Source organism: Crocodylus siamensis, chromosome 5 (genome assembly GCF_052110815.1).
Source record: "Crocodylus siamensis isolate JL-2025a chromosome 5, ASM5211081v1, whole genome shotgun sequence".
Lineage (NCBI taxonomy): Eukaryota > Metazoa > Chordata > Crocodylia > Crocodylidae > Crocodylus > Crocodylus siamensis.
Window position 1 is genome coordinate 110,094,858 of NC_143399.1, and position 27,085 is coordinate 110,121,942.

The 27,085-nt window shown below is 41.3% G+C and overlaps 2 long non-coding RNA genes across 4 annotated transcripts in view; one reads left to right on the top strand and one right to left on the bottom strand.

Moving 5' to 3' along the window:
* Positions 1-17,480, bottom strand: part of LOC149864444 (uncharacterized) — a 91,515-nt gene extending 74,035 nt beyond the window's left edge. The window contains exon 1 of one of the 3 annotated variants that reach the window (XR_016442522.1): positions 17,437-17,480. This is a non-coding gene — a long non-coding RNA (uncharacterized LOC149864444). The remainder of the gene's footprint in view (positions 1-17,436) is intronic. The other 2 variants (XR_016442520.1, XR_016442521.1) reach the window with 2 other exon arrangements.
* Positions 17,481-17,693: 213 nt separating this feature from the next.
* LOC149864445 (uncharacterized) lies at positions 17,694-26,795 on the top strand. The gene is made up of 4 exons (XR_016442770.1): positions 17,694-17,853; positions 18,212-18,272; positions 18,374-18,417; positions 26,371-26,795. It is a non-coding gene; the product is annotated as an uncharacterized LOC149864445 (long non-coding RNA).
* Positions 26,796-27,085: the final 290 nt, after the last annotated feature.

Here is a 27,085-nt window from a genome sequence, read left to right on the forward strand (position 1 = left end):
CTGTGCCTAGCCAAAGATGCCAAAATAGTACTAGAACAGTATGGTGGTTCAGTTTCAATTAAAGTAAGGGATACAACTCAGGGGAATATAGATGGATATTGATATGTATAGTTTCATAGTTGGTAGGGTCAGAAGGGACCTAAGCAGATCATCAAGTCCAACCCCCTGCCATGGGCAGGAAAGGATGCTGTGGTCAAACGACCCCTGGCTAGGCGATTGTGTAGTTTCCTTTTGAAGATCCCCGGGGTAGGGTCGAACACCACTTCTCTTGGAAGTTGGTTCCAGCTTCTAGCCACCCTGACCATGAAGTAGTGCCTTTCGCTATCTAGCCTGAATCTACTCTCAGTCAGCTTATAGCCATTATTCCTTGTTACTCTTGGGACAGTACAGGGGAACAGGGACTCTCCCATTGCCTGCTGGTCCCCCTTGGCAAATAGGTGGCCACCAGATCCCCTTTCAGCCTTCTTTCGTGGAGGCTGAACAGGTTCAGGTCCCGTAGTCTCTCCTCATAGGGCCTACCCTGTTGCCTACTGATCATGTGAGTGGCCCTCCTCTGGACACTCTCAATGCTATCCATGTCCCTCCTGAAGTGCAGCGCCCAGAACTGGACGCAGTACTCCAACTGCGGTCTGACCAATGTATCTATGGATGCATGACAAGGTGCGGTTAGCCTTCCTGACTGCATCCTCACATTGGTGGACCATGTTTATCTTGGAATCAATAGTGACTCTAAGATCTTTTTCTGCCTCTGTGCTGACAAGAAGGGAGTTCCCCAGCCTGTAAGTATGCTGCTGGTTCTTCCTCCCCAGGTGCAATACCATATTGAAACCCATCCTACTCTCATCTGCCCACCTCTGTAACCTGCCCAGATCTAAATGTAGTTTGTCACACTCTTCTAACATGCTCCCTTCTCCCCACATCTTAGTGTCATCTGCGAATTTGAACAAGGTGCTTTTCACCCCCTTGTCTAAGTTGCCAATGTAGATATTGAACAGGCTTTGAAGATATTGAATATGGCTTACTTTTTTAGACTATTTGGGAAGGGCAGGTAAAACTACAGGTTTATTTATGCAGGGATTTCAAAGCTTTTCAAATATACTGAATGTTAACAAAGTTAGAGATTCTGAGACACAGCTGCTTTTGATAAAATCTCTCTCTTCCTCATGTCTCAAAGATCATCTCAGTCCTTGAAGCTGAAAGTATTCTTGTTACACTGAGAATGGGATTTCCAATGTGTCTTCAGAGATTTGGGTATCTAGTTCTCATTGGTTTTGAATAGTTTTGGGTATCTTAGGATTCTTTGAAAGCATATTCTTGCTCTAAAGAATATTAGTGAGGACACATGTTCAAGCACACATGCTTTTCAGATGCATTTAAATCCTAATTAAAATGAACCCTGCTGGATTTATAGAGTATACTCAGGTCATGGTTCCAAGGACCTTCAATTAAATTAATTCAGAAGAAGCCAAAAGAAGAGAATAAGGTGAGAAGAGGAAAATAAGATGTGTTTTTTTTGTTGTCCACACCTTCTTATTTGTATCTTTTACCAACTTAAAAACAATCCTAAAATGTAATTTAATTCAGGGTTGAAATATCAGCCTTCCATCTATACCATATTTTTATGCTTCCAAAGACCCCAGTTTCATTATCTGGAACATGGTGGGAAAAATTTTCTGATAAAGTAGCTTACTTCTGTAGAGTTATATCAGCAAAGAACTCAAGCTATTTTTTTCATCATAAGTCAATGATTTAGTCCTTTACTTTATGTATTTCTTTAGGTCCCTATTTTGAAGGTAGTTTCAGGTGCTCCAAAATAGAGCAAATGGATTAAATTATAATCATCCTCTTTAATACCTCTTCTTTTTACCACTGTCTCTTATTGGTTCAGGCCCCAATGAACAAGACATGAATTGTTCCACTGTAGGCAATCAAATTACTTGCCTGCTAAGTAACTTAGGCTAGCCTTTGTTTTTGAAAGCAAATGTCTATGAGATTTAAATGTCATTGTATCCTGAATATGGATATCTCCCTGGATCAAAGATTCTATAGACAATCTCATATAATTAGCCAAAGCAGATCAATGGACTGTGTCTGTTTCCTCTGTAATTCCCAGCAGGTATTTGGGTGGTATAAATTGGAAACTCTAGACATCAAGTTTATGCTAAGAACATAACTGTAGAACAAATTGTCATCCTTTTGTCTGTATTACAGGCAATGCCTTAAGCAAACTATATGTTCAAGCCCAATGTGTCTTTCCCATGAGAAGAGTTACTGAAATCGATGTCTATTTAAATAATCTTTGAACTAGATTAAACTACTTGTGTGAGTAAAGTGAGCAAGAATTAGCCAACACAGTATTTTAAAAAGCAGTTATTTTTCACGGTACTGCTGAACAGTCAAGTGCTGAAGAAATAAAGCAGGAAGTGTGATGTCCAGACTTTTAGAAGGATACTACTAATAAAAATCATATGTGCTCTATTTAATTAATATTATACTTTAGGTTTCTTCTGAGCAAAGAACAGCAAAGTGTGTGTGTATGTGTGTGCACTTAAATTTACAACAGCTAAGTCCAATACAAAAGTTTCAAGTCATAACAACCATTAATTTTTTAATCATTAGAATAAATGTAGTTTCTGTCAATCAAAGTTATAACAAACTACTCTTGTAGCTTGTTTCCAAAGTTCAATGTGAATTGGGACTTTTGTTCCCCTTCTATGTTTAACTTTCAAGTACTGCTGATAATGTACAAACTTCTATCCTAATACAGTTTAGATTTCCAAGTCTTTAAAAATACTTAGCTGTATTACCTAGTCACATCACAGTTAGAAGCCAAGTTCAATTTTTGTAGGAAGTTGATGAATAGTCATTGCAAAACACAAAAACACATTTTGTTTACAAAGGGTGCATCTACATGAGATGTGTTGAGGTGCATTAGCCTAAATTTAAGGCACCTACATGTGTGTACCCTTATTGCACTTTAAAAATAGTGATTTAGGGTTAATCGGGCCTATATGTACAGATATCAAATTTAAGTAACCCTAAATGTAAATACAGGTATCAAATTTAGGTGTGATTAGTTAACATGCATTAACAAACATGTAGATGCATTAAAGCACATTAAAGCTGTGTTTGTGGATTGACCTGGGGCTAACTTTAGTCCCAAGTCAGTCCACACACAATGTTAATGTGCTTTAATGCCTGCATGTGCAGACACCTGCCTAAACACACTTAATGCATATTAAGCTAACGTGCATTATATTTAGATACACTTAAATGCACGTGTAGACACACCCAAAGTATCTTATTTATTTTTAGGACCCAAATGAAATATTTTGGTATTTGAGCAGTCTGACCAATTAGCATGACTCCAAGATGATCCCTTAAAAAATCTGGATTGGCATCTGCTATTATTTTATACCCATCTCAGTTACAAGTGACTTAATTTTAATTATTCAACCTAGAGATTATGCCAATTTATCAAACTTCATGCATAGGGTAGTTTTAAACAGAAAAACTTTTTTTTAAAATCCCACTCTTTTTTCTTTTTCTGAATCCAGGAATCAAATTAATACTACTAATAATATTACAAATCCTCCTTGTGTAAAATTCTATGAGTGGGTGCTTTTGATGTAGAAAAGCATATAAGAACGGGAGAAAGGTTATAAAGGAAGGTTTTTGGCCAGCAGAGCTTAAAGCTTATGTCTACACATAATTTGGATATTTATGTGGATCTGCTGTTTGTGTTGAACTTGAGCTGCTAACTTGAGCGTAACTAGTGGGAGATCTCATGTAGCACTAGCCCTGGGCGTAGCCCAGGAGAGGAGTACTAGAATGGTACTCACCCCTGCAGTATTTGCTAGAGTAGAAGCTGCTTCATGCCACCTGTCCTTGGAAGCACACCCCACAACACCTAGCTATAGGAGCCAGATGCAGGGACACAGCAGCCACAGCAGTAAGGGGACTGAGTCCCTGGGGCAGGTAAGACTGACTACCCTCCTCCCCTTGCTTTCTGGTTAACCCTATTGAATACACATAGAATGCAGGAGAGTTTTGACGAAGGAACAAAATGTGTCAGTTACACCTCTGGCCAAATGGCTGTTTTTGTTGCTGTTTTAACCTGAGCTAGTTAACTCAACTAAGCTATCCCCAGCTAAAAACATATTTTTTGTTGAAATACAAGCATAGCCATGGAAACCGGGACTATATTTTAATAGAACTTAGAAGCAAAAGGAGGCAGCCACCTACTAAAGAGAACAGCTGTACACATGTCAACCAAACAAATGTAGCAACAACAGCAAGGCTCCCATCGCCATTATATTTGTGCAATTTGAAACATGAGAGTACTGAACTTCTGTCCCTCTGTTTCCAGTTGTCTAAAGGCAGTAATAGATCATGAAATAGGTATAAGCCTGGGTTGAAATGCTTAATTTCAATTCCATTAGCTTTGCCATCTGTTTTCTTTCAGAAATATTAGGTATTGACAGATGGGACTCTGCTTTTCAGTTTGTACTGTTAAATTCAGAGCCATTGGCTAATAAAGTTACTACTATCCATAATTCAATCAAAGACAAGGCCCCTCCACTCTGTACGTATAACTGGATACCTGGTTAGAAGACCTTTTTCTAGCTTCAGTTGGGCAGATGGTCCAGCATAAGTGGAAAAGGTTGGAGAAATGGTGCTATGAATACCTGATCTTAGAAGTAGGGGGCCTCCCATTCCAAAGCCAAGTCTAGCTGAAAGGTGGGTCCATCTTGTATGAAAACATTGGTAAATTATTTAGATAGATAATTATACTTGATAGATCAAACCAGTACAAACAACAGTTTTTATAAGTCAATTAGCTGCATTTTTTTATATCGGTACTGGTGTCATGGCCATAATAACAGCTGAAAAACTTCAGTGATGTGCTTTCTAAATTAGTCCACGATTTATTTTCTAGTGTGACAGTGCTGTGATTTCCTTAGGGGATTTCCACCTCACTTTGTTAAATTGATTACACTGGGAATCTGTCATTAGGAACCAGGTACAAATATTACATTTTACTGATGTAAGTGATTGGCAACAAGTCTATAGCCGTAACAGAACAGAAGTCCAGCATACAAAATAGGTCTATACCTGTGACAGAACAGATGTTCAGCACACATAGACTGGTTTAAAAATGGCAGAACCTGGTCTAAGATTTGCCCCCCCTCCCCAACCAAAGGGTGGATGTGTGTTCTGTTCACTACTGATCTAAACTACACTTCTTACAGAAAACCATGTAACTTAGACTGATTCCACAGTAGACTTTTTGAATGCTTGATTATCTCCTGCCAACTCATTCAGTCAGAAAAAGATCACATTTTGATGGAGCAAGGCACTTCCTGCCCAGTGGAAGCTTGTTTATTAATACACAGTTTCTATGTGGAGGTTATTATTTCTTCTCTCCAGGAAGTGATACCAGTTGACTTCAAGATAGTACTAGTGAGGTCTCTGCTCAAGTAATAATCCCTTGACACAGAAAATCCATCTATCTTTTGACCTATACTGGATCATTTTCTTTAGAACTGTTTCTTACAACCTTAATATCTCTAGTGTTATTAGGAGTACTCTCATTTCCTGGGACCCTGTCAGTTCACCTTATAACTCGAGTACAGTACAAATTGTTCAGTTTACTTAAGGTAAGGCTTTCCAACAACGCATGATCAAAGTGTAAATTATTAATAGTAATGTTGCATAAACCAGTGAATATTTCATTTTTTATAATAGAGTATTTCCCAGAAGGCATTAAAAGTATACATTGACTCTTTGCCATCAGAACCTGATCTTTACAGTTTAAAGATCAAGAATCTCTATCGCTACTTATTAAGTTAAAGAGTTAATGTGTTATCAAATTGTTATAACATTCTTATTGGAGTCTGCAGGAATCAGGATTTTCATTTCATGGGAAAAAATTGTGTTCTCATTCTTTTATTCCTTTTTTTTTCTTTTTTACTTCTTTCCTTTGTTCTTTATTTTATTTCTTTTGTTTTAATTATCCATGGGCCAGATGAGTGACATGAGTTGTTCTGCAGGCCAGATCCTGCAGGTGAGGCATGATCTAGCATGAAGTGAACACATGTGACCAGTCTGTGAGTGTGGCCCCACCCACTGGATTTTGATGCAAAGTAACCCTAAATGCTAGGTTGGCTCCATGTACCAGACCAGCCATGCAGTGACCTCATGCCAGTTTGGGCCTGATCACCAGATTACACCAGCGTGCAGAGCGATGTTATCCAGCAGGGTTTATAGGGCTCCTTATGGGTGTGGTAATTAAGCAGTGGGGGACTGGCAGCACTGCTCCCCTGCTACCAAATTTCCAGATCCAGTGGGAGTTCCATGGGCCAAATGGCAAGGCCCCACAACTTTGATTTGGTCTATGGACCAGAGTTTAATAACCATGGCTTTATATAATGTTCCAAAAAAATGTTTTGGAAGAATAATTGCATGTTTTTCTTTTTTTAATTCAAGCAGAGAACAGTGCAGACCAGTGCAGCAAATTGGCCGCGTAACCAGGAAGTTGGGGGTGGTGATAAGCCAGGTAGCTGATCCACCAGGGAGAAGGGCCCACACTCTTTTAAGAGGTGACACATTTACCACAACTTTCAAATGGCCTCTTTCAAATGGTCCCATTGTCCATTTTTCTCTTCTTCTTTTGTAAGGGGGCTACTACCAGGACAATTGCTTCTGAGAGGATGACTGGAAGAAGAATTGTTGCTGAGTGAGCTGCTACTGAGGGCAGAGCCATCAGCTATTGAGTACCCAGGATCGCCTGGTATCCTTTACTAAAGGAGCAGGGGTTATGCAAACAGGTTCCCCTCCCCAGTGTTAAGTTCTCTGGGTGCAGGGAGTCACTGGTTGCTAGAGGAGGTTCTCTAGGAGGTTCTCTGTGAGAGCTAAAGAAAATAGCCGGGAATTGTGCATTCATGGGAGCTCCAGTAGAGCGTTCAATAAAGTACAGCCATAAAGGGGCACTCCAGGTGCCAAACACAGGGGAGCTGCCTTGGGGAAGTTTCTAGAGAATGGTGTGATTACTTGCAGGTATCCAGGAAAGACTGGAAAAGGGAAGAAATCCTGGTCTCTGGAGCAGCTACACCTGAGGTCCTGACAGGCACCCCCATCTTATGTCCAGATGACAGCATTGCCACCCATCTTCTGAGGCAGAGTGAATGTTGCTCCCTGGGGCTCCACTGCAGCCATTCCACAGTGGACTACTTTGCTGTGGGCAGTGATTTTTGTGGAGTTCTGGCTGATTAAGTGTATATACCTGTTATAAGTTGCCTGGGTGTTAAAGTTGATAACATAATTGCTTTTGTTATATGATAAGTATTTGCTTTATCTTCTGGTTTAGATTATTATTGAGCTCATTGAAAATACTGTGTTTGTTATTTATTGGATGTTTAATTTTTCAATCTCTCAATTATTATTATAAATAATAAATTATTGTAAACAGTTATTTAGTGTGTCATCTGGTGCAGGGAGGACCATGGGAGAGCACTCTAATGAGTGGTGACTCCCAGCCTGTACATGGAGTGGGAGTAGACTGAGACCTATTGGTACCCCAGGATCCCAAAAATTTATGCATGGCTATGGGTAGTGCTGCCAATAGGGTTACACTTTTTAAAGTGATGAATATGTACTCTAAAATAGTCATATGAACTTGCAGTTTGATGGAACTTTTCAGTAAGCCAAATCCTGCAGATCTACTGAAAACAGTGGGAAATTTAAGTGAAAAAGAATTTCAGTTTTCAGCTTATAGACAGCAGCATTTTAGCATCTATATATTGGATTCATGACCCTGAATTTAAATTAGCTTTCTGAAATAGTTGTGTAACAGTTGCAATTGCTTGCTTGGCTACAAGCTGAGTGGATGCCTAAGAACTTTGCCTAAGAACTTTGCAAGAAAGGTGGCAAAAAGTTTGCAGAGGGTGAAATAGCTTTTCCAGGCAAGAGGATATGCTGTACACAGTGCATGCTTTTTATTGGAATATTTTAATTGTGACCAGGGCCCCCATTGCAAACCAAGGGCTCTGATTAGTTGCTATTGAGCCATAAAAAATTGAGGGAGGGAAACAAAGAGGAGAGAGATAGCTGGAGGAGAGCAGCACCAGCCATGAGAGAGGGGCAAAGACTCAGCCCCCTCCTGCTCCCCATCAGGCAGAGGGAATGGAGATGAGACTTGCTGGGGAGCAGACATCAGGACAGAGGAGAGCCTAAGTCATCCCAGGAAAAGCTGATTTCCCACCTGAGTCAGAGCTGTGAAATAAAGAACATGGGTACCCAGGGAAAGAGTGGGAAAGGGTTGGTAAGCTGATTAGGAGCAGGGAGAAGCTGCCTGATCAGAGACCTAAGGGGGGAAGTCCTCTTTTTGAGCTGGAAAGGCAGTGCAAGAACAGAGACCTTCAGAGAGAATCCAGTGTTTGCATGTGGAGGTGCTGAGGAGAGAGACAGCCCAGAGAGGCAGCAGGCTATAAGGATCCCAAACCTACATGTGTGTTTGAAGGGACACTTAACCCCTGGTGCTTCCAGGAGGTGTATTTTTCAGAAGGAAATTAAAGAAAAGAAGCCTATGACTGCACTGGCTGATTGAAGACTTGTTTCTACTGAGTTATCAAGAAAGATCAAAGGAGTCCACTTTCCCCCCCAGTAGCAGAAGCCTCGCCTCCACCATCTAGCGGTGGATCAAATGGTAACAAACAATGTGTTACCATTTATTGTTATGGGTAGGAGATTGTGACCAGAGGGAAATCAACCTGGGTTTTGGGGGGAAACTGTTTGAAAGGTTTATAACGTGGTGAATGTAATTATTGAGGCTGTTTTCTGTAAGTGGGACCACCCAGTGTGTTGGAATTATTCACCTAATGTTGCAGTTGTAAAATTCGTTCAAACTGTTGGTTTTATTATGAACTATTGATATCTATATCCATATCTATAGATATCAATAGTGTGTGTATATTCTTTTGATTAATCATTTAGTTTCTGTATATCGTTTTGCATAATAAAGAAATCAATGTGTTTATTAGGTTTGGAGTAAATTTTTGCACAGTGAGGGTGGGCCACATACCCCTCCATGGAACACCTCAGTCAGCAAAACTGCCTGAGCAGGTTCCCAGGGCTACTGGTACCCTGAGGATGTAAAATCAGGCATATTGCCCAACCTAGTGTGCCAGCACAAGTTAGTTTTTTTAAGTGAAATGTAATTTTAAAATCAGTTTATTTAAACTGTTATACTCTCTTACTACCAAATAGTTCAAATATATGTGAGAGGAGAGACTAAAAGAGATTCAATTACTAGTAAGTTCATTTCATATGCAAAATTTATACCAACTCCAAAAACCTACATATTTATCAATAAACAAAATATCCTAGCTTTTGAGCAGACAAGAAGACTTTTGATTTCAAGGTTGCTTGCTTCATAATATTAATGTACTATGTATTAGTCATTCTCTAAATACACTTGCACATTTTCACATTGTTATCCCCTATTATAAATTGAACACTAGGTTAAGACCAGCATGTAATTCCACATCCATATCTTATTAAATCCTTGACCCAACACTGACTCTGGTAGATTTCTTCTGTCTGTCTCAATGGGTTTGGATCAAGCATAATTTAATATAGTTAAAACTCATAAAAACAGGAAAAAAGTTATTTTTCTTTTTACATAGAATCATAGAAGTAGGGGCGGAAGGGACCTTGTAGATCTTCAAGTCTGACCCCCGCCTGGGCGGGAGAAAAGACTGGACTCAAATGAGTCCAGCCAAGTAGTCATCAAGCCTCTTAAAGACCCCCAGGGTAGGAGCCAGCACCACTTCCCTAGGAAGTTGGTTCCAGCTCCTAGCCTCTCTAACTGTGAAGTAGTTCTTGCGGATGTCTAATCTAAAAAATAAAATAAAAAATGATTTAATAAAAGTACATCCTAAACCATAATATCAATGCAGTAGTAGATAGTAAAAACAAAGCAAATCTTGAAACCAACACAAGAGCTAACTAGACTGGATGTTCTCATACTTCTTTAAAAAAAAGAAAACCAGAAAACAAAAAGCTGAGCACTCATTTTATTTGAATACAGTAATTTAAACCTTCAGGACTCAAGCATACCTGGAAAGAAGACCCTGTGTGTATTTTTAGCTGCATAAGCACTCAACAGAGACAGGTGCTTCTTCACAGATATTCTCTGTCATTTATAGCATATATAAATGTAGCCAATCCAATGAGGAAAATACAAATTGATTCAAAAATCCTGTTACATAAATGTGAAACCTAAGCTGACCTTAAGTGTTTCACAACAGAAGAAGCCCATGTCAATAAAAGTTTCAGAATTTTTTTTTATTTGTTTCACCAAGTACTAAATAAGTGCACAGTAACCGGCGTTACAATGCAATACCGTCACTGCCCAGTTATTTTAAATGCTACAGCGCAGCAGCAACAAGCTACTGCTCAGTAGCTTGCTACTACTGCACAATAGTGTTGCCATCACAGTTCATGCCTGGCAATGCTGCAGTGCTGAAGCATCTTGTGTAGATGCACCCCGTTCCTATTGTGAAGTTTTCTCTCTGAAGATATTGATTCACAACAAATATTTCTTTTGTATCACTTTCACTCATGCCACTGTATAGTACTTAATGCATTTTCTTTCAGGTCTGATAGACTAAAAAATGTTTCAGAAGATTTTTTGAGAGGTTTCTTTTCTCAGAATCTATATTTATATTGGAATAGAGAAGTATGATACAATTTTTGTCAGATATCTTTCTAGGAAAGGTGTGATGTATTATTATCTTCAGGTCCTTGCAAATAAGAGCCTGTTTTTGAAGATGTTCTAGTAGTCATTTTTGTGTCAGTTTCTTCAAGTGTGATAGAGATTCTTTTGCAAGCATTATTCAATTTTGAAATGTATACAATTTTGTATCCACTGTAATGGATTTGATTCATTGTTGTTACCTGGAGATTTAGTTGGCTTTAAGTCTATTCCATTCTTCTATCTGTATATCACCCTGTATTTGTTTCTTTCTTTTACTTGAGCATCTCTTTAATGTTATTTTTATACCAAAAAAGGACAGTGCTTTTTTTGTAGTTTTAAAACATGTTTGAACTTACCTTGGCATTTTGTTTGAGCCCCTTCAGCAGCAATAAAACCTTCTACTCCCATGTGAAGTGCCATTGAGAGATCACCTGCTTATGTGAGGTGTCTCAGACAGTTGATCCTTCACATCCCCAAGCTCTGAGGAATGTCCTTAAAATGTAGTTTATTTTTTAAGGACTTCATCTGCTCATTGCTGATTTCTTTTAAAAAAAATATAACCTGGAACCTAGTTTAGCCTTCCAAATCTAATGACAGAGCTTCAGAGAATGTTATTATATGAATGAGTCATCTGAAAGGACTATCATGCACACAAATGCTAGTTGTCTCACCAGTGTACAAAGGTATTGGAAGTAGCCGAAATAATAAAGGACAACTAAGTCATGGGGTATTGGTGAAATATGGTTCTATACATAACTCCTAAAGAAAGGTTAGTTGAAAATAGGAAGTTCTTGGGTGACTTCTGTTTATGAACTCTTACCCTGTGGATTTGAAAATCTGATGTTGAGCCAGTGCTTTAGGACTATTGACAGAGAATTGACTGTAAGAACAACTGGGTCCCTGGTCCCAAGGGCTTGAGTTCTACTATGACTTTGTGTCAGCCTCTGGCACCTCAGCAAAATTGTTGATATTACTGTAGATTTGTATTAGGGTTTTCAAAAACAACAGCCCCCAAACATTAACTTAGGAACAAAGAAATACAGGGATGTTCCTGGATCATCAAGCACAATCACTTGCAGGGACCCCCTACAGGAGGAGCTGGAGCTGCTGGTAGCTGGCAGTGCCATGGCTGGCCTGCACTTGTGAGCAGGCCTGAGCCTGTGGAGCAGGCAGAGCAGGCACCAGCCCAGGCTTTTGGAGCTGCTGGACAACACTGCAGCCCGGGAGCTCAGTGGGATGGGCTCCCGGTGGATTGAGCCCTCCCTCCACCCCAAGAGGCTCCCAGTCCTAGGGTCCTGGGGCTAGCCTGAGGCTGACCCCAAATGGCAGAGATGACTGAGAGCAAATTTGCTCCCGGTCAACGTCTACATGTGTGTTACTGCACAGTAACTACTCAATTTACAGGTAGCAATTTTAGTCATGAGTAGAGCCGATTACTGCACAGTAATCATGGATGCATACTGCACAGTAACTTCCTCTACTGCATGGTAAAGTGTCTCACGTAGACACTCCCAGTGGACCTTAAAGGAAACTTTGCCACAAACAGGCTTTTAGAAAGCAATCAACCCTTGCTGGTGCCCTGGACCAGTGTTCTAATGCATATCTACTCTACCTACAAGCTAATTCCTAAAAACAAATCAATAAATATCATTTTCTAGCAACATTGACATATGTTAATGCCCACAGAGAGCTCTATAAGTTAACTGATGAGCTGATTCTTGATGGTGAAGCCATACTGTGAATGCATCTGTCGTGGGCCAGTTTCCACTTCCAGAAGATGTAGCTTCCACCCTTTTCCCTCATTTGACCCTGAACATTTGAGCTGAGCTCCTTAAGAACTAATTCAGGCTGGTCATGTTTATCAGGGGTGACCACCAGTATCTGGGGGAATGTTTGTTCACCAGAGTGTGCCAAGGGAGGACGAGGTTGAATGGTCATAAACTACTGCAAGACCGTTTCAGGCTGGACATAAGGAAGAATTTCTTTACTGTCAAAGCCCCCAAGGTCTGGAACAGCCTGTCATTGGAGGTAGTTCAAGCACCTACATTGAACACCTTCAAGAGTAAATTGGATGCTTATCTTGCTGGGATCCTGTGACCCCAGCTGACTTCCTGTCCTTCGGGCAGGGGGCTGGACTTGATCATCTTCTGAGATCCCTTCCAACCCTAATGTCTATGAAATTTATGAACTCTATGAAATGTCCACTTAAGAAGGCTGAATGCCATGAATGACAAATCACTGGTTTATGTGGTAGTATTTATCTCTTCAGTCATACTTCTTCCAGGCCCTTTATAATGTAGACTATGTCTCCCAGGAAGTAGGAAAACAGAAAGTTGCCCCTGTTTCCCCAGGCACTCTGTCCCACAGCAGATAGTGGGATATACAAACCCTACACTGAACAACACAAGGATAAAAAGCTTAATTAAATCTACCCAACCATACGTGTGAGAGGTATCAGACTTGGAGGGAGGGAAGCCTTGCACAGAAAATATACCTTCATGGGTGGCAGACCAAGGAGAAGAGCAGGCTTTTAGGCCTTCACTTTCAGAGAAGCAACAACAGGCAGCAGGCCCTTGGGGAGCTTATGGCCCAGGCAGAGCCTCCTGGCAGTCCATGGCTCCAGCTGAGTCTGAGGAGCTGCTGGAGTGTCAGAAATCACAGGGATTTACACTCTATCAGGTTGGGCTGGCTCTGTGTCCCCATGTGGGGTTCCTAGCACTCTAGAGGGAGTCACATGTGGAGGCACAGAGCCAGCACAGCCCAGCCTAGTGTGTGTGACTCTTGCCTGCAGTTCTAGGAGCTCCATGTGCTGGCACAGAGCCAGCCCAGCCTGGCTTGAAGGCACGCAGCTCCCAGATGGACTGCTGGAAGCCACATGTAGACACCATGGAACCCACCCAACCCAATTACATGCGACTCCCCTGGCAACTGGCTGCAGTGCCAGGGGCCTTGGGGAGTTGCATGCCATTGGTCCAGGCTAGCTCCAAGGCTCCATAGAGAGCAAGGAGCCCCACAGAGCTGGCCCAGACTGATGCTGCACAACCTCTGAAAGCCCACACCTCCCACCAGCTTTCAGAAGGGCAACCACAGGCCAGTAATATTTGTCTTTTTTAGGGGCCCCATGAGCTGGATAGAATGGCCTGGCAGTCTGGATCCAGACCATGGGCCATATTTTGCCCACTTTTGCTTTAAGTTCATGATTCCACTTTAAGCTTGTTCCTACAGAAGCCAATAGATTCTATGTGGGCAAATGTATCTACAAATGCAGTGTTCATTGGAAGATTGGAGTTTTAACAATTTTTTAGAAAATTCCCTTGTAGCAGGGCACTGTGTGTGCCTGCCAATTTAATGCTCTGGAGCTGGCAGCTGCCAGGTGCCTGATTAGGGCAGCCATTTTGGGATCAGGGACTGCCTATATAAACAGCGCAGCTCAGCTGCTAGAGGCCAGGCAACAACATTGCTTGGCCAGAGAGCTGCTGATATTATCTGGAGGTAAGGGAGGAGCTGTAGGGGAAGGATAGGAGGTTCCTGGTCCTGGGTACAACCGAAAACTGCACCCTGCCAGGAGTGGGTGGCCTGGTGGGGCTCTCAGTGGTGCAGGAGCCCCCAGGAAATGCCAAGCCAGTGATCACCCTGCTGAAAGGCAGGTCAGGGCTCCTTAACCCCCACAACAGGGTGGGTAACCTTGTTGTTTGTAGGGCCCAGAGAGCAGACCCCGAGAGAGAGAGGGGCTAGATACTCAGACCTGATCGAGAGAGTACCCTCAAATGGCCCATGCTGGGACCAGGACCAGGATGGTCAAACGGTCCAGGGGCCCACCATGAAGGACGCCCAAGAGCTGAGGGCCTGGGGTTCCACTGGCCTGGAGGTGGGCCAGGGCTGGTAGCCAAAGGTCCTGGGGGGACCACACCCAAGAGGGGAAAATAGTTTCAGGGAGCTAGCTGGCCAAATGAAGGTTGGGTAGGCTGCCTGAAAGGAGGGATCTTGTAGGGGTCCTCATAGAAGGATTCTGGGGCCCAGTGTGGGGCCGGTGATGACAAGAACACCTAGATGCCATCTGTGAGGCTTGGGATGCAGTGTAGGGGAGGAATGGAGCTACAGATAGCGCCCCTGGTATCAGGCCAGAAATGGGCAGCCTCCCACTGGATTAACATCCCTTAATTAATTAAGATCAAGGTGTGGCAGGAAAGAACGTGGGCAGTTAGCGCAGGAACAGGTGGGCAGGCCGCAGGGAAAGCAGCCCCGAGCAGGCCCCCTGTTTCACCCCTATTAGCTGCATCAGCCTAAATAGTGTAACTATCAGCTAACGTTCACTGATATACTATACAAAGTTATATTTTTATTGCTCCCTAATGACTTTTGCCCAGTTGTTACTTCATGTCTAATTCGTTTTGTAACCAAGTTAGCACAGGCTTTCAGCTACCTATGTTGTATGATATACCAAGAGAAGTAATATATAACCCTAATAATAACGCAGGGGCTACCATTTTAATATTTATCTCATATTTCTTATTCCTGGGCTTCCCCCCCACAAAAAAATTGATAAGTGAAAGCTATAGAACTGTTTTTGTTGTTTGTCATATTTATATGTATTCTGCTACACCAACACAATACTCACCCTCCCTACACTTTAGGTATAAGATAAAAGAAAACAAATGGATACAGACAGATGGAGCTGTTCAAATAAACAGTGAGGCAATACTATCAGCATGATAGACATAGGTCTCAGCACACTATTAGCATAACCATTGTCAAGGTTTTCTAGTGCTTTGTTTGTTTTTGTAGGCAGTCCTATAATAAAGGAGTTTTAAGAAGGGATTTAAAATAAGTTAATGAATTACATATGGTTAAGTCCCTTCCATCATGATAACAAATACGCTTCAAAATTTTATAAGTGGGCAATTGAGATTGCATAATGGGCTGACTGGAGTCAGGGTCTTGATACTGAATCAAATATGATAGAAAGGGATAAGACATATAGAACCTTGGGAGTGAAAATATGTGGTTTGTGTTTCATATAATAGACAACAGAAGCCAGTGGAAGAATGCAGGGGGGAAAAAAAGAGGCAACATGCTCCAAACAAGTTTGCATGGGGAAAGATTTTATTTGTTAATGTTAGAGAAAAGGATATCGGAGTGAGCTAAAACTCGTGGGGCACGTCCGGATGAGTGCGATCATGCGGTATGTGGCACTGTAAAAATGTTTGCAGCGACACATACCGCACAGTTTGGACTTCTCCACATTACAAAAGCATTCTGCCCAAGCATGCATTGCTCTCATTTTTTTCCCCATTTTTTTTTTTTTAAACAAAGGAAATAAAATGGAGCAGTGCACGCTCAGGCAGCATGCGCTCCTAAAAAGCAGAGCCAGGCCACTCAGAGCGATGCTGCCACTGCTGGCCAGGATCCACCCAGTAGGATCACGTTGGCAGCTGCTCCGGGAGGCCCACAGGATATCAGGTAAGGCTGCTGGGGCCCGCACAATGCTGGCCCCAGCCTCTCCTACGCCACCCAGGCCAACTTGCCATGCGCCAAAGCACATGTGGCACAGCTGTTCCCTGGGACAAGAAATGGTGTTGCACTTGTCCCTGGGAAACCAAATGTCCACCATATCGGGACGTGCCTTTGAAGTCCATGCAAATTACTAGGGACTGGCAGAAAGAATCGGCAAGATCTAAGCATAGGTTAAATCTGAAAACCTATAGATGCCAGAGTCAAAAATAATACTGCTGTTATAAGCCTGAGTAACAAGTCGGATAGCTGTTTTCCACAAGGATAGAGAAACTGTTGTGCAAATTAAGAACTCTGTTTGAATTTGATCTCAGAAGCTATACATGAGACTAGCTGAAATTTTAGTTTTGATGGAAGAACATGTCTGGAGTGTAGAAATAGATCTGCATAGACATGACAGTTAAATTTGTGTTTCAGTTGTGATTTAATATAAAACTAGGTATAGACAGAAAAGAGGAGAGAGTGCCCTGTGGAACAAAACAAAAAATTGGAAACAGGGCTGAAGATGATCATACAAAGGACAGATAAGACATATGATTAGAAAGGTAGCAGGACAATTAGGATTGGGTATCACGAAAGCCTTGGAAAGATGTTTTTCTTTGGACTTTCATGACAGCCATGGAAAGATGAAGTTTAATGAGAGAGAATATGAATGGGGAAGTGGATATAGTACACGTTCTGAGCCTTGGACAGGAAGAGATTATTGGAATCTTTGGTCACAGCAGTTTCAGTTCAACAAAAATAATGGAAATTGGACTGGAGAAGGTCTAGGATGAACGTTCAGATAGAGGAACTCCAAAAAATGATTGCAGCGAAAGCTTTCATTGAGCTCAGAAAGGTAGATGAGGCATTAGTTACAGAGACAAGTGGCATCAAATATATCTTTTAAGAGGGGAGTGACTATTGGATAATTATATTCTAAAGGGGAAAAAAAAGCTTGAGAACAATGAGAGGTTTGGATGGAGAATAAAGAGTGGAATAAGTGAATATGCAAGCAGGAACAGGAGATTGGAAAGGAAAAGGTTGGATTGCAAAGGCAAAGGGTTTAGAGGAGATAAGAAAATTAGGAACGTCCACATCTCTGGATTGGCAGATTCCCACCTCCACATCACACATGGAATTTTGAGGTTCATAAAGATTCATTGTGAAAAGTATTTTTTCCTTACCTTCTTCCAGCAGGGAGCTTGTTCAAAGCTGAGAGCACAGGAGAGGTAATTATTACCTTTACCAAATAGTTAAAGGGGTGGATGAACTATTAAACTGTTGCACCCTGTGGTCTAACAAGGATCATGACTCTCTACGTGGACCAGTGACTAGATCACCGTTCTAAAATTGGTGAAGTGAAAGGGGGGAAGGGGAAAGATTTTTTGAGGAAAGCCAAAAAGAGAAACAAATAGTCAAGGATATGGAAGAAGGAATTAGAGTCAAGCAAAGAGAAGACCATGTTCATCCTTGTACCCTTATTTCCCCTGTGCTATTTAGTACTCTTGGGATTTGGTTCTGGCAATCACAAAGCCCTTTCCCAACAGCATGGCAAAGGGTGTGAAAAGGTGTTTAATTCTAAGTGGCAATTGCACAGAATGGTGAGTAAAGGACAGAACTGATGTGGGGAATAGACAAAGTGGTATATTTTTATACCCTTAAAAAGTTTTAAGATGAATGATTAATGTTAAATCCTTCCTGAAATCTCATTTGGTACTGAGCTCTATAAATCACTGATAATCTCCCAAGAAAAAGTTTCATCATTCTGTAATACTAATGTTGAGAGGTTTTCTTGAAATTTATCATTTATAACACCCCTAAAAGTAAATGGGATTTGAACTCTCCACATTGGTACAGAACTTCATATAGAGCAAGTTTCTCTCACTTTTTCAGAACCTTTTTTACAAACTGTGTTCACAAGTAGAGATGTACAAAACTCTCTCTGTTTTTTATACCCAGGATGAATTAAATAAGCATAGCATGCTTTTGTCTATGCAGCACATTGGATCATTAGAATAAAGTAGGTATCACTGCATACATTTTACAGTGGGCTTTAAGACTCATTAATGGTCTCATTCTAAATTAGACATGACATTTTCTAAAAATGTATTCTCTATTTAGGTATTAAAATTTTCTGAAAATATGCTGCAGTCCCCAGTGTAAAGGTAAGTTAGGCAACCTTGCGTATTTATATCCTGATGTTTGGAGTGCTTTATCTATAGAACTCAAAATACTAATGCTACTTTAATAGGTCTCTGTTTGAAAATTTTTTCCATATTCTTTTTTATTACACCCTCATGTATCATCCCTTTTTCCTTCTTAGCATTATTTCACTGTCTTAAGGCCAACATTTGCAAAAGTAGGTTAGAAAATTTAAAAAAAAACAAAAAACTTACGTAAATGGAAACTTCAAGTGCTCAGTACTAGGAATGTTCAGAGAACAGAATACCCATCCTGTAGATACGTTTCAGAATTTTGTATCATCTTAAATTAGGACAAAAGTATTAAGATTCAAAATATAGTACAGAATGAAAATAATGAAATACTGATTTAGAAATTTAAAAAATGACCTTATTTCATTTTTATAATGTTGCAATTTTTACCTTACAAATTGTTCTAAATATAAATCTAAAGTATTAAAAAAAATTAATATTATGAAGTGGAAATGAAATAATCTATTTTGACTAGGATCATTGAAATATTTCTGTTGATAATTTTGTCAATATCAGCATATCCCCTTGACATATTTTCTGACAGAAACTTATTCAGACATGCTTTTTGTTTTTCAACTAGCTATGCTAGTTTATTAATTGGCTGAATATAAATCTTGGAGCTCAGCATTAGGTCCCAATTTTGAAAACCATGGCTTCATGTGTATCAACACTGAGGAGCTTTTCTTTATGAGGCATAAATGTATGATGATCTGTTTTATGGATTAATCAGGATACAGTATATGAATAAGAGAAATTAGTTTTACTTATAACCCTTACTTGCATTAAATGGAAATATTTCCATGAAAGATTAATAGGAATTTGAAAATCTATGCTTTTTGCACAGTTTTTTGATCTCTCAATAAAGGCTCACCAATAGAATCCAGGAGCAAGGTCAGAATCAGCATCACAGGTTAGGATTTTCTTTTGGATATCCAGGGCCCTAACACAAGCTTTCAATCATTTATGTGTGCTTCGTGACCTCTCTGATGCTGGTCTCATAATGTGGACAGAGGATATTAAGGGGTTGAAAATTAGGGAATATATTTCATGGAATTGCTTAAATTTATAGCTATTTGCAACAAAAGATTTTTCCAGATGGTCACAGCTATATGAATCAAAACACCCTATGTAGCTGGCTTCACCTCGCATGCTTCTCTTGTTTCTCTGCTATGAGGTTGCAACTCATACATGCAAAGAAAAGCACAGGGCTTCAAGAAAAAAGCTCATTGAGCCCAGAGTGTACTCACTCCCAGGGTAAGTATTTGTAAATATGAGATGCAAACACCTTATGCCTATGCTTTTCAAAATAGTTGAGGCATCATTCAACACCAGATGGAATTACTTATATTTTTGTTTAATTTGTTTATTTGATCTTGCATGGGCATTTGAACATGCAAGAGAATTTGCTTTCACTTGCTGAGATTGCCTTGTCAATTGTACACTTTTTCTTAAGAGGTGTTATATACTGTTTGCAGGGCAAAGGAAGAAATCATTAAACAGAGCAGCTTTGTAGCTACCTAACATATGGAAGAGCAAATTAACTAAAAATCTTAGACAGACATAAAGAGATATAAAGTATGTGAATATACTGCTGGTAGGTCTTTAACTAGATTATTAAAACTAACAGCTCTGACAACTATAAATGCTAGAGTCAAATTATCCCATTTCATGAAATCCAGATGGAGTAGGGCTAAAGTAGAAAGTCACTCTGATGTGGACAATTTCAGTTCAGATGAGAATCAAAGTCTGAACTTCTCAGCTCCAAGGTTATCATGAGTCCAAAGGCACCTGATTTTTGTTTTTCTTGCAAAATTCAACCTGGGAGTTGACTCTGGATCTGTACCCCCTGGTCTGAATGCATTTCTAACTTCAGCCAATACCAACATTCTAAATTTTTTTAGCTGTTTCTTATGTTGGCTTAATTTTGCTTCAGTTTTACATCAGAAAAAAAAATCAGATGTTAGGACCCAAAAAATGGGGTAAGGACACAATAAACAACCCTACACAACGGCAGATCTAGGATTTTTCTAAAAGGGTGCAGATGGTGTGGTGCATCATCATATATAACACAACACACATTTTTCCAGTTAATGTTTTATTTTTGCTTTGAGTTTATTTTTATTGGAATGTGCGTTAATTTACTATATCATATATTCTGTATAAAAACTCAACAAAGTAGGCAAAATAATCAAATTATGTTTCTTTAGTCCTGCTATCATTAGAATTAAATGTACATCTTTTTCATATTCATAAAATAAAACTGAGCTTCCTGAGCATTTGCACAGTGCATCCAGTGCATGACTGAAAATTATTTCCACACCAGAGTTAATGTTCATCTAAGTTAACAATTCTACATCTGAGTTAATGTTTCTAGCTAGAATTAAAAGCAGTCTTTAGAGCTGTGACATATATTACCAGGAGCAGCTAACAAAGGGCATGTCTACATGTTCATTTAATGTGGATGAGCCCAATTTAAGCCACATTAGAGGCACATGTCTACATGTGCGTGCCCTTAATGTGGCTTTAAAATGGTGATTTTAGGCTATGTGATATCTGCCCAAAGCAAGTATCAAATGTAAGTGGGATTAGTTAATGCAAATTAATGCATGTGTAGACACATTAATATGCATTAATGCATGGACCAAAGCCTGATGGCCTTCAATGTAAGGTGCTACACCTCAGCAGGAAGAACCCTCAAAATACTTACAAACTCAGCTGTACTACACTCACTAGCACCATAGCCAAAAGAGACTTGGGGGTCCTGATTGACCACAGGATGAACATAAGTCACCAATGCAATGCTGTGTCTGGCAAAGCAAACCAAACTGTGGCGTGCATCTACCAATGCTTCTCAAGCAAAACCAGGGATCTCATCCGTCTGTTTTACTTGGCCTTGGTGAGGCTGCAGCTGGAGTACTGCATCCAGTTTTGGGCCCCCCACTTCAGGAGGGATGCGGAAAAGCTTGAGAGAGTCTAGATGAGAGCCACTCATATGTTTCAAGGCCTGAAGGACAGGCTGTACAAGGAGTGGCTGAGGGATTTGGAACTCTTCCATCTGGAAAAGAGAAGGCTCAGGGGGGACTTGGTAGCAGCCTACAATTATATAAGAGGGGTATATCAGAACTTGGGAGAACAGCTGTTTAGCAGAGCCCCCCAAAGAATAACAAGGCTGTTAGGCCATAAACTACAGGAAGACCTAGTTAGATTAGACAGAAGAAATAGTTCTTTATGGTGCGTGTGTCCAGGATCTGTAACAGACTCCCCCAGAGGTGATGCAAACACCTACTCTGGAGTCTTTTGAAAAACATCTGGATATTTTTCATGCTGGGATCACTTGATTCCAGCTGACTTCTTGCCTATGGTGGGGGGGCGGGGCTGGACTCAATGATCTCACAAGGTCCCTTCCAGCCCCTAATATCTTTGAAATATAGACTAGCACTTAAAGCAGGGAGGGGCAACCTGTTGTACTGGCATTCTCTGCATATGCATGCATGTCAGACCAGGGAGAGGGCAAATAAGGCAGAGGCAGATAGGGCAGAGAGCAGAAAACAGACCAGCAGATTGAATAGAGGTATAGGGCAGGGAATAGATACCAGAACAGCTGATAGAGCAAGGTAAGGAGATAGGAGTGTCACTCAAGGAGGGTGTAGAACTAATTTGTTGCACAACTGCCAAAAATTGGCCCCTATTAAAAATACCTCAAGTGGGCACCCAGAATCTGAAAGGCCCCAAATCACTCATCATTCTTGAGAATTTAGACTGAATAGTGCAACTGGACCCTGATCCTGTATTGAGGCCTCTAGATGATAGCTAGTACCATATGATGAATTTGTTTTCACCTACATTTCTGCCTTTTTAACCCATTTCAGGCTCATTTCATTGTATGCTGTAAATCCAATACATATAATGCTGCTGTAGCCTGGGTACACCCAGAGGTGTACCCTGTCCACAAGTGGAAGGGATGGGGTGGTCAAGCAAGAGTGCTGTGAGTGGGACCCGCCACCTGAGAGAAGTTCCCTCTCTCCTCTATAGACCCAGGATGAGACAAAGTGCTAACTATATACGAGTTTATTGCTACACAAAAATAAATATTTACAGTAAAATTAGTATGTGACACCATATACAATAACTTGCAATCAACGCATTGCACCACTTTGAGGGACTGCAAAAACATGAACCGGGTGATTCACAGCATAAGCAATAATTAAGCCCCCTGCACAGAATAAGCATTAACACTTTGTAACAGGTAAGTCAAGGCATCAGCACAATAAACACATATAAGCATCAACTTAGATAAAACCAGGTAAGTTGAGGTAGCAATACCATAGACGTACACAGGCAACAATACAGGTAGGTTATAATAATAGGCAGTAAACACTTACAGGCAATAAAGACAGATAAACCTGTATAAACCCCCTTAAGGACTACTCATAACTATATTAACCACTACAGTATGAAGCAACATCAATCACAAAATATGGGGGCATACGTAGCACCTCAGAGGGTGTTCCCTGGAGCCTCTCCCCTGTAGGGCCCCAGGATGTGGATATCCTCTACAATGGAGGAAGGTGAAAGCTGCAGACCCTCCTCTCCCAAGCCCACCTCTCCTGTGGAACCCACTTCCCCAGCAACTCCTGCTCCCGCTCTGAAGCAGCCAAGACTCATCCATGAGGGCCTCTCTCCAGCAGTGGCTCTGGCTCCTCTCGATGGCCTGGTGCCCCACACTGGGCATCAAGAGTGCTCCTATGGGAGCCAAGCCCTTAGTGGTTCCAGTTCCCCAGTCTCAAACAAGGGGTCATTTCCTTTCCTGGGCCCTGCTCTGGGTACTGAGGCTCTTTTAGATAAATGCAGAGCTACACTGCAGGGCTCTTGTTACTCGGCCTAGAGCCAGGGCTAACTTGAGCAGCCTTGAGCTGCTGCCAGGGCCAGTTCTCTACGTGCCAACCTGTGCACCATGTGGGGCCTGAGCAGCCTCGACCTGCTCCCAGGGCTGGCTGTCCATGCACTGGTCCATGCACCACCTGCCCAGCTGCTTGCCAGGTTCTTAGGCTCAAGCAGCCTCAAGCAGTTCCTAGAGCCTGAGTGCTGTGCGCCAATCTGCACACTATCAAGGCTCAGGTGGAGTCCCAAGGATGGTCATCTCTGGAGCGCTTCTCTCCTCACCGTCCCTCACCACATCTCTCCCACAGTGTGCCAAGCACACTCTCCTTTTATGTTTTGTGGGGTTTGCCCCTGAAGTCCAGCAGACCTGCCATGCTGCAGTCCACAATCCGGTTAGGGAGCTCCTCTCCACCTCGCTTCAGGAAAGGGGTGGTGCCCGCTTTCCCCCAACTTATTTCTGATTGTGGCTTTGCTCCACTAATCAGAATTGAGGATTCTTGAGCCCCTGGACACATTAAAGCTCAATTCAGTAAGTCTGTACTTCTCAAATTAAAAGTAATGGAACACATAACACCTGGTTTGGCTTGTGTGTCTGTAAACAAGAATAACCAGAATAAGCCTCTTTCTTGTATAACAGTGCCTAGGACTTAATGAAGCATAGACTCTGTCTCCTGAAGACAGTATACATTTCTAGAGAACCATCCCTTCTTTAAAAAGCCCAAACAGTCATTTTTAGAATACTTTCAGGGGTGGAAAAAAATGTTCCACTGCTAAATTGTGCTTAAGTAAAGAAATATATGGGAATAGCATGATCAAGCAGTAGAACAGCATTAATGCACAGAAAGGCATCCTGACACTTCGTAAATATGCTGACTCAGACATGTCTGGTCTTTGAATCATTTTTTTTCTTGCACTATCATAGATTGCAGCCTTAAATCTGGTGTCAGAACACAGAAAAAATTAATGTGCTTCAGAGCCACAGCAAAGCAGGACAGGTATCAGTGCTTAAGGATAGCACTGACTGCTTGAGGTCCAGAACCTAAGAGAGATCTAGAAGGCTTAGGATCTACAATGAGAGCCCCCTGTACTTGAACTGGACCTGAAAATGCTCCCATCACTGAGTTCTGTGACTGGCCTCTCATCTTTCACTGTAAAGAAGCACTACCCTGGTCAGGAGAGCTGGATTATGACAAGGTGGGGCCCTAAGCTAGGGGTTCCCACCCTTTCTATACCACGGCCTGGCAAACTGTGGATCAGAAGAGGACATAACCTGGCAAAAGGCAGACTACCACACAGAACCCCACGGCTGGAATTTCTGGCCAGAAAACAGGTAAACATACCTCTACCCCCCCCAGATGGGGCGATGGGCCTAAACCTCAACCAGGGCTACCACAGGCCCTGCGAGAAGAATCACAGCTTCTTCACCCATCTCTGCGGGGCTGTGGTTTGCCAGTCCGTGGTCACTTCCGGTCCGGCTAATGACCCTTCGTGGCCCAGGGGCTGGCTTAGAGGCCCTTCATAATGTGAGGCCCTAAGCTGCTACTTTGTTAGCTTGTGCCTGAATCTGGCACAGCTGGTCAGCTACTGTACACAGTGTCTAATTTTGCAGCAGAGGCCTCAAATAATGCCTCTGGTAGCCCCTTATCCAGAGACAAAGGTTAATTTTGGTCACTGTAACAAGGTCCATTCTCCAGGGATGTGTATGAAACCCTCTAGTAGCCATGTGACTCTTGGCCCACTCCAGCTCCTCATGGTATCCATTCTTGCTATTTCACCTTCCACACCTTGATGTTGCTCATAAAGTTTGGGAGGCTGCCTCAGGTTCCTCACAGTGAGTTCAGTCTCCTGCTGTCTTGCCCCTCAGGCACTAAGTTGTAATTCTTATGGCCCTCCTGGGACTTTAGGGTACCAGGCACCTTATGAGATCTGTTGGTGGCTTCCTTCTGCCTCTATAGCCATGCTTGTTCTACTCAGATGCTATTCTCTATCCAGGTACCACCTTGTACAGGCTCCATCCCTCTTGGCTTTGGTCCACTGTTTTTTTCTATCTGGGCACTCCTATGCCTTGGTCCACTGGCTCTGGTCTGGTTTCCCAGTACTAGACTCTCCTCAGTCATGCCTCACTCTGTCAAGGCTCAAACTCTGGTCCATTTGGCAATTGGACTGCCCTGTCTCAACCTTGGGGCACAGGCTCTGGCCCTCTTGGTTCTAGTCTGCCCCTGTGACACCCTTTCTTGGCTCAGAGTGCCCCTCTCCAAGCCACAAAAACTCTCCTTAAAGGGCCTTTGCAGACCCTGCCTGTCCCCCAGCCCTCTTCCAGTAACAGCAGGAGAATTCCCTGTTACAGTCACTGGGCTTCTCTTTATGCTGCCAGTGAAATGGCCCTTAAGCTTACAGCTTTGATTTTGTGAGTTCAGGTAGTATGGATTCAATGAGGAGATACCTTCCTTAGGTACCTTTGAAAATCTGCTTCAGTTTCTCCATTGCCTTTATATGGGGAGAATAACTCCTCTCTGTATCATTATGTAGTAAGAATAAACCTATAAATGTTTATGAGACACTCAGATACACTGAAAATGAGTTCTGAAGAAAATTCTGCTAATATATATATATACACACACACACACACACACACACACATACATACACATGCACATCTATATATATATATATATATATATTATACACACATCTATATATAGATATATATAGCTATATAGAGTGATTATTTAGCTTCCACTCTGTGTTTCAGATCAAGAAAATATAGATAAAACCAATGCTTTTACATGAATGACTGACTTTGATGTTATCTTTTGAGACTTGTTTAACAGAAATACTTTGAAAGGTGCCCTACTTTGCATAGGCATAAGTACACAGAATACGTGTAATTTTCAGCCCTTTCAATTTACAAATTGGTTTGTCACGTGTATTTTTATTTTAACTCTTTTAAATCACTTTTGGAGAGATTTTTGCGTTGTTTCCCATGTACTACTATAGACTTCTTTTTATTTCTTTTTTTGGCAGGTAGATTTGCTGATATTATCTGCAATTGACCAACTTTGGAAAGGATGGTAACACCTGTTTGTGCTTTCAGTATCTTCAAAATCTGGAGTGGTCTTAACTAGGCTTTTAAAATAAGCATCCTGCTCAAAGGGACTCATTGCATGAATAGAAATGAGTTTATGCCCTGAGGCATCTCTGCAGAGCTCTGACAGTAGCAATATTATGCAACTATCTTAGACTGCTTATGTGAGTAGAGCGACAGATGAATGAAACTGAAGGATCAGAACCTAAATTATGTTACTGTTTAGTTTATCTTTTGCAGGTTCACAAATTATTTGCTTCACCCAAATCTTTGGCTATTTTTGCTGTATGTAATTTGTCATCTAAGCCATATGGTATTGCTTCTGTTCACTGACTGGATGACTGGAGTTCTTGTAAACAGGCAGAATGATGTCAAAGAGATTTCTAGATAGTTGTATGAACACTTTCATGCTGAAGTTTTGCAAATATCACACTTGCACCAGCATTTCTGAGTCTTTTGCTTTTGATGAACATTTTTACAAACAACCTATGAGACCATTTGCTTAAAACTAATTATAAAAGGGTCAAAGAAACTTATGATTATATTTGAGTCAATGTTCAGTTACATTTATGCAGTATTCACCCTGCTTTAACACAGATATCAGGATTTAAAAATCATTGTGTACCCAAACCTAGTGTTCTCATGCAAAGGGTA